The sequence below is a fragment of the Eubalaena glacialis genome, chromosome 10 (assembly GCF_028564815.1).
Source record: "Eubalaena glacialis isolate mEubGla1 chromosome 10, mEubGla1.1.hap2.+ XY, whole genome shotgun sequence".
Lineage (NCBI taxonomy): Eukaryota > Metazoa > Chordata > Mammalia > Artiodactyla > Balaenidae > Eubalaena > Eubalaena glacialis.
The window spans coordinates 99,925,276-99,933,850 of record NC_083725.1 but is presented as its reverse complement, the minus strand read 5'-3'; the positions used below and the strand labels follow the sequence as shown (position 1 = coordinate 99,933,850).

Sequence of the window (8,575 nt, the reverse complement as noted above, 5' to 3'; positions counted from 1 at the left end):
GCCTCCACAGTCTGTGGGGCAAGCTTCGACTTTTTTGATATTTTAAAAAACCTTTGCATTGTATTTGAACAAATAATTGAGGAAGAAATCAACTTTTCATCCCAAAGTGTCCTAATTAATAGCCCCTCCACATCAGAAAGCAGTGTGTCATGCAGTTTGGCGGGAAATTGTTTCGATCTACAGGCCCAAACTCTAACCCAATTCATTCATTAGTCAAAACAAAGTTGTTGTTTAAGAGTGGCAGGAATTATGGCTATGGCTGATTGAAAAGAATGGCAAATCCTCTCCTCAAAAACAACTGAAAAGCCAAACAAATAGACCAAAAACACAACAAAACAGAAACAAACAAAACAATTTCACTGCTCTAAAAATCACCCAAAGGCAGAATCAATCTGAAAAGTATGTATGGTTTCAAAACTGCTGGACGTTGAGTAAGGAAAGTGGAGATCTATGCATTCTGGCCTGGCCTCCCGTCTTTTCCCCACCCCCACCCCAGCTCAGCATGGCAGTTCTGCCAGGATGGGTCAAGTCACAAGGACTGTAAGATTCTCTGCAGTGGGCGAAATGGGCTAACTTTATTTGGAGTGACAGGTATCACCCATGCCCAGCAACACAGCAGTAGATGTGACTTCTCAGAGGCAGGTCAATGGGGGAGATCAGCGTATGTCTACTAGCTTGATATATTGTGGTTAGAAGACAAGCATATTCCTAACTGAGACTGATTACTGTTAACAGGAATAAAAAGAAGGAGCTGACAAAATATTTGATAAAATAATAACTAAAAACTTCCAAATTTGATGAAAACAAAAATCTACACAACCAAGAAACTCAACAAACCTAAGCAGGATAACAAAAAGTTCTATACATTGCAAAATAATTATACAAAAATAAACGTTAAATAAAAACTGAGAAAACTTATTGCTAGCAGAAGTGCCTTACCAGAGATAGTAATGGAATTTCTCCAGGCTGACAAAAAATGACACTAGATTGCAACTGAAATTCACAGGATCATGGGAAGTTGCAAATATATGAGTTAATACAAACAATATAAATCCAAATCCATTTTCTATAGATTTATATAAACATATTTTCCCTTCTTTCTTAAATTTATATAAAGCAAAAGGCTATATAAAGTGATAATTACAACAATCTACTGTTTGGGTTCCTGATACATATCAATATAACATACATAACCATAACAGCAAAAGGAAAGGGAGAAGGGATAAAAGTATACTGGAACAAAATTTGATACTTTAACCAAAATTGAGTTAGTATTAACATGAAGCATCTTGTGACAAATTAATAAGCATATTATAATTCTTAAAACAAGCATAGGGAAAACAACCAAAAATGCAAAAATGCATTTAAAAATCAACAGAGGAGTGAAAATGGTACATTAAAAAATACTAATTCATCACCAAAAAGTGCAGTCAGGGAGAAACAGTGAGATACAATAAGTGATCAAACATCTAGAAAACAAATTACAAATGACAAAGATAAATCCAACCATACCAATAATTACTTTGAGTGAAAATGGTCTAAATACCCCAATCAATAGGCAAAGACTCTCAGGCTGTATATAAATAAAAAACCAAAACCAACTACAAGCTGTTATATATATCCACCTTAGACTAAGAGAAAAATTTGACTGGATATGAAAAGATTTATCATGCAAACAGTAAGCGTTAGGACAGCTGGAATGCTATATCAATGTAAGACAAAATACACTTTAAGGCAAAAAATATTATTAGAGACAAACAACGAATTTGATAATGATAAAAAGGTCAATGCATCAGAAAAATATAATAATTATAAACATGTATGTAACTTACAGGCCCAAAATATATGAAACAAAAAATGAACAAAATAGAACAGAGAAATGAGTGAGAAAGTTTGATACACTGCTCTCAATAAGTGGTAGAACTAATCAAAAAAGTCCTGAACTATATACAAGACTTGAACAACAGTATCAACCTAACAAAGAGCTATAGTAATTTCTACCCAACAACAGCGGAATCCACATTCTTTACATGCATCATTCTCCAGAATAGATCAGATCATGTGCTAGGCAATAAAACAAGTCATAATACATTTAAAAGTAAGGAACTCATACATGGTATGTGATCTGACCACAATGGAAATACATTAGAAATCAACAACAACAAAAAATATGAAAAATCTCCTGATATTATTAATTTTAAAAACACCATTCCAAATAACTCATTGATCAAAAAAGACATCACAGGCAAAATAGAAAATATTCTGAAATGAATGAAAAGGAAAATACAACATACAACATATGATTTATGCAATGTACCTGAAACAGTGCTTAGAGGGAAATTTATACCCATATGACCAATATCAGAAAAAGAGATCTCAAAATAATAACCTGAGCTTCCACCTTAAGAAACTAGGTACCCATGAGCAAACTAAACAAATAAAACAACCAGAAGGAAGGAAATAAAATATATTAGTAGAGACATCAGTGAAATAAAAAGCATATAAACAATTGAGAAAATCAATGAAACTCATAGCTTTTTGTTTGAAAAATTCAAGAACTGCAAATTACCAAAAACAAGAAGGAAAAATTATATATGTATATATATATCACAAAATTTTATATATATATACCACAAAAAATTATATTATATACCACAACTGTCCTAGTTGGTTCAGGGTGCTCTAACAAGATATCATAGACTAGGCGGCTTAAAAAACAGAAATTTATTACAGTTCTGCAGGCTGGGAAGTCCAAAATCAAGGTGCTGGTTGATTTGGTTCCTAGTGAGAGCCCTTTTCCAGGTTTGTAGATGGCATCCTTCTCATTGTATTCTGACATGATGGAAAACAGAGAGAAACAAGCTTTCTCATGTTTCTTCTTATAGGGGCACTAATCTCATCATGAGGGCTACACCCTTATGAAATATCCACACCTAACATAACCCTTAATGGTAAAAATGAATGCTTTCCGCCAAAGATGAGGAATGACTCAACTATGTGCATTCTTGCCACATCTGTTCAACCTTGTACCGGATATTCTTTCCATGGCTATGTAACAAGAAAAAGATATAGAAAAATTATCTTATTTGCAGATGACATGATTTTCTACATAGAAAATCCTATGGAAGTCACTAAAGTACTGTTAGAATTAATTAAGGAGTTCATCAAGATTGCAAGATACAAGACAAACATTTAAACCAATTGTATTTCCATATACTAACAGTGAACAATACAAAAATGAAATTAAGAAAACAATTTCATTTACAATAAGATCAAAGAATAAAATACCTAGGAATACACTTAATATTCAAAGAAGTGCATCTTATAATTAAAACTACAAAGCATTGTTGAAAGAAATTTAGGAAGTTCTAAATAAATGGGAAAATAACCATGTTAATGGATCAAGTAATCTCATAGACCTAAATGTAAGAATTAAACTACAAAACTTACAGAAAATAAGAGAATATCATTATGATCTTGAGTTTGGCAAAATATTCTTAGACTTTAAACGTGATCCATAAAATAATTAATTGATAAACTGAACCTCATCAAAATTATTTTTTGTGTTTCAAAAAATATCATTATGAAAATGAAAAGTCAAGCCACAAACTAGGAGAAAAATATTTGAAAATCATATATCTAATAAAGACTTGTATGCAGAATATATAATCCTTACAACTCAATAAGACAAACAACCCAACTTAAAAATCAGCAAAACATTTGAACATTTAACAAAAAAACATATATGAACGGCTAATAAGCACTTGAAATATGCTCACATTACTAATCATTAGGAAAATGCTAAATTCATAAAGAGACACAACTACACACCCATTAGAATGGCTCTAATCAAAATGTCAGACAATATTGTCAGAGAGGATACTGAAAAACTAGAACCATCATGCACTGCTAGTGGGAAGATAAAAGTGGTACAGACACTTTGGAAAATGTTTCTTAAAAAATTAAACAGTTATTTACCATACAACTCAGCAATTTCACTTGTAGGAATCTATCCAAGAAAAATGAAAAAACAGGTCCACATTAAAACACGTGTATGAATGTTCACGTGTCATTAGTCCTAACTGTCCAAAATTGGAAACAACCCAATTGTCCATCAACTGACAAATGAGTAATGTGGTACACCCATATTATGGACTATTATTCGCCATAAAAAGGAATGAACTACCAATTCACACTACAACTTGGATAACCTCAAAAACAGTAGGCTAAGAGATAGAAGCCAAACGTAAAAAAACTACAATGCATGATTTTATTTATATGAATATCTTAGAAAAGGCAGATTTATAGGGAATGAAAGAAAACTAGTGGCTTCCTAGAGTTGAGTGTGGGAGTGTGGATTAACTCTGAGAAACGATGGAATGCTCTAAGTCTGCATTATGGTGAAGGTTGTACAACTGTACATTTGTTTAAATTATAAAATATTTTAAAAGTTTGTTGGCAGAAACCATTGTTAAATTTGGTTCATTTACCTTACAAATTGATCATTAATTGAGATAATTTACCGAGAAAATAAATTCTTCAGCCTAAAAAAGAATAAATAAATAAAACATAATTTGTCCTTGTTCTCATGGTGGATTGTCGGGGGCAGGAAGGATGTGACATTCCCTTTCCTCCTTTATCTACAGGCCTACTGTCTGCAATTCCTAGAATCTTCCCTTTTCCAGTTCTGGGATTAAAGGTTTTATTCAAAGGTGGTGCAGGGAATTCATCTTTGACAGCAACAAAGTAAACAATACAACAAATGAGTTCCATTTCACTGCAACTATGCCTGACATTTGAGGCCATTTTTCTATTGTTGTCCTGTCATGGTCTACTTTATGGATTAGGTTTAAAAAAAAAAAAAAGGCAATGTAATGTTATGGGCAAAATCTCAAGTAATGGAGATGGCCAAATCCAGGTTTAATCATGTTTAATTCTATCATTTACCAATGCAAGGACATTGAGAAAGTTACTTGATATCTTTCACCCACAGACTCCTCTTCTAGAAATGGAGGTGATGATAATATGTTTTCCTCATACAGTTATTTTGAAGATTAAATTAGATATTATATATAAGAACTTATCAAAAGTTTTTGACATTTCAGAATATATCTGAAATATGACCACTTTTCACCTCTTCCCAGGCAATGTCCCTAGCCCATGGGAACAACATTCTCTCCTGTACAACTAAAATAGTTATTGAATTCGTCTCTCCACTTCCACCTTGTTCCTATTAACTATTGTTCATATAGAAGATATTTCTAAAATGTAAATCAGATTACGTCACTCTCATGCTCTAAAATCCTTCAGTGGTCTCCTACAAATCCCTATATTATCTGGCTCCCCTCTACCTCTCTGGCCTCATTCCTAACAATATTCTCCTTGATCACTGATCAACCTGATCTTACAATTTCTCAAACTCAATGGATATATTGCAACTTAAAGTATGTGCCCCTCCTGTCTTCCTTTTTGAAATATTCTTCACATAGTCAAATAACTTATTCCCTCACTTCACTCAAGACAAATGACACACCCTCAAGGATGCCTTTCCTGAGCCCTCTAACATAGCAAACTCTGTCACTCTATGTCCCTTTAACTAACTTTATTCTTACTACTGAATAATATACATTAATTTTCTAGCTGCTTGTAGTTTTTGTCCTTACTAGAATATAAGCATCATGAAGGGAGGTCCTCTGAATATTTATTGTATGGCTGTATTTTTAGGTCCTACAACACTGCCAGGCACATAGTAGGCTCTCAATAAATATTTGTCTAATAAATGGGTGAATAAATGATAAACAGTAACTCCTCAATATATTTAAACACTATAACTGAACAAGACTTTAGGTGATTTGACTCAACATCAGCTAAAACACATAGCATCGCAATCAATTTCCTAATTGTAATTAAGTGACTACATCAAAATCCTCACATCTCTTAATGCTCATTAAAAAAATCAAAACAAAACAAAAAAAGGCACTTTCCATTTCAAATGGATAACATGTTCATAGATCACACAAGTACTTGCATGAAAATTAAATGGAAAATAAATTCAATACCTTTCTATGTAAATTCATTACTGATTTACTACTATTTTTCTGTTTCACCATTAAATTTAATATAATCTCTCTCCCTTAGGGAGCCTCACAGATATTTTAAGACCTCTACACATGATACTACTCTCTTAAGAGAAAAGGAATTTATCCATACTAACAATTAATCATGGCGTCCTAGAAATGTTTTACAGACCCAGTCTTCCCATAGCTGTTTATCTCCTTCCCTATAAATTGCCTTATTACACAGTTTAACTGTTTGCAACCTGAGTTTTCTATTATATTTCATATTTACTTTGTAACAACAGTAAAACCCTTCCATAAAATACTACATATGATCCAAAAACTCAATGCCATGAAATGCTATGGGAACAAGAAACAAGCTGCTGTTTGACATAGATCCTCGTTTGGGCTACAAGATTTAAAACTTTTTCAATCCAGTTGCCTTCAGGAGCCATTTAGTGAGGGTTGATAACTTAAATACCCACAGTGTTATTCCATGGTTAGACAGAATCTCCTAGGAAGTTGTCTTTTTTATTTGGCCCAGGAGAATTTACTGGGAAAAGAGTGGGCCATTAGGACCCAGGATTGACCTCTGTGTGCCTCCAAACGGGTTACACCTGGCCGTGGCATTCTTTCCACCTTTCTCTTCCAACTGTCCTCCACCCATCCTTAAGAACCTTGTTTAAAGAGGAGAATGGGAGACAACAGCCAACCGAACAATATCTAAGTTTATAATAAGGTTTTTCTGAAATCATTTTGAAACTAATCAAACTTTTGGAGCCGTGGGATTAGAGTTTGTAGAAAAGTTAACTTTGCCTATATATGTCATTTTACCTCCCAGTGGAAAGTACATCATCACCAAACTGAGATAAAAAGACACCAGTTTAAAAAAAAAAACAACTCACAAAAGTGTAAAAATGCTCTTAGTAACGGTCTTTGGAAGCCTCCAGTCACCACGTAGGCCCCTGCCTCGGTCTGCCCTCAGCTCCTTCACGGTTACTTATAGCCTGAGGGCCTGGCGGGCTGTCTGTGCACCTTCGGGGCCCGGTGTCAGGCTCCTTGCCCACCGCCTGACGGGAATACTGGGTTTCACCTTCCCCCTCCTCCTGCTGGCTGGCTCCCTCTGCTTCCAGGGGTTCCCCCGGGGTCCTCAGCATCACAGTCTCCACTAGCCTCTGCCCGTGCCCTCTTCATGCCCTCAGGATCTTCTTCTAACGGGTCTCTCACTGCTCCTACTTGTTCTGGAAGTCCTAGGCCTGCCTGTCCTCCCTCTGGGCCTTGAGCTGCAGCTTCTCCTTCTTGGCTACGACGGTGGCCTGCAGTTCCTCCAAAGTCTTGTGCAGGAAACTGTAGGACAGCATGTTCCCCTCCCCAACACCCTCCTGGGTCCTGATGAGCTGTAGGTTATGCGAAGCCCAGTATTGGTAGCACCGGGCAACCGCCTGGGGCAGCTCGGTAACACTGTGCCACAATCCCGCTCTGCCTCAAAGGCGCGAGTCCATGGCCAGAACTCACCCATGTCCTGCAGCGAGCTCATCTCCTGGAGAAGCTTCATCATTCCACAACATGCTCCCACAACAACTTTCATGCTATAATAGCGGGATTTCAGCTCCTGGGAGTAGGGACCGTAGTTCATGAGAATATGGCGCTTGGCGGCGTTCACGTTCGCTTTGTGCACATTGATGGGAAAACAGGTTCTGGAACACGGTGGCCATGAGCTTCACGTGCACATCATGCGGGCCAAGGCTGCTCAGCACCAGAAGGTAAGGATGGGCAAACTGCCACTCAAGCACACGGGTACCAGCACAGCGAGGAAACCACGGCATGCACCAGCGTGTACGTGTTCGTCTGGAAGATCAAGGCGGGGCCTCCAGGGAAGTGCATCAGCTTAATGTAAATACTGGTCTCCATTTTCCTCAAGACCAGTAAATATGTGAGCCAGCAGGACCCAGCCAGTACCACAGAATCCTGCAAATAGTTTTTCTTTCGTCCCCGCAGGCAGGCGGTGGCTGTGAACGGCTCCACGAGACCGTGCAGACAGCCGGAGCAGCTGTAGGCTGGCGCCTTCCCGGAGCTCTGCTCAACACGAAGAAGTGCGGCTGCGCAGCGTGGGCCTCGCGATGCCGAGCTGCGCGCCCCCAGGCGCATGCGCGTGCTCTTTGGGTCCAGCGACCTCCTTGACCACCGCCTCCTGCAGTCTCTTCCACGACGTTGCCGCTGCCTGCCGCTTCCAGCACGCTCTGCTCACCTCCTGCACCGCTGTGAAGAGTAACCGGTAATCCACTGTGCTATATACACATAGGGCTTTCAAAATACGAGAAAACTGAGGTTTCTGGTTCCCGACAGAGGTACAAGATGGGCTATGTTGGGGAGAACGGATAAGAGTAAAATATAGTTCTTGTTAAATTAGGCATTGCTGTCGGGAGGCTTGAAATCCGTTTACCTTGACAGATGCTCAGAGCACATGTTTTCCTCTCTGATCACCTTTGTATGTTATTCAGGATCCACCCATCCCCATT

General features: G+C 37.5%; 1 pseudogene; it reads right to left on the bottom strand.

Moving 5' to 3' along the window:
* Window positions 1-7,006: 7,006 nt before the first annotated feature.
* Window positions 7,007-8,204, bottom strand: LOC133099919 (suppressor of SWI4 1 homolog; annotated as a pseudogene).
* Between the last annotated feature and the right edge of the window lie 371 nt (window positions 8,205-8,575).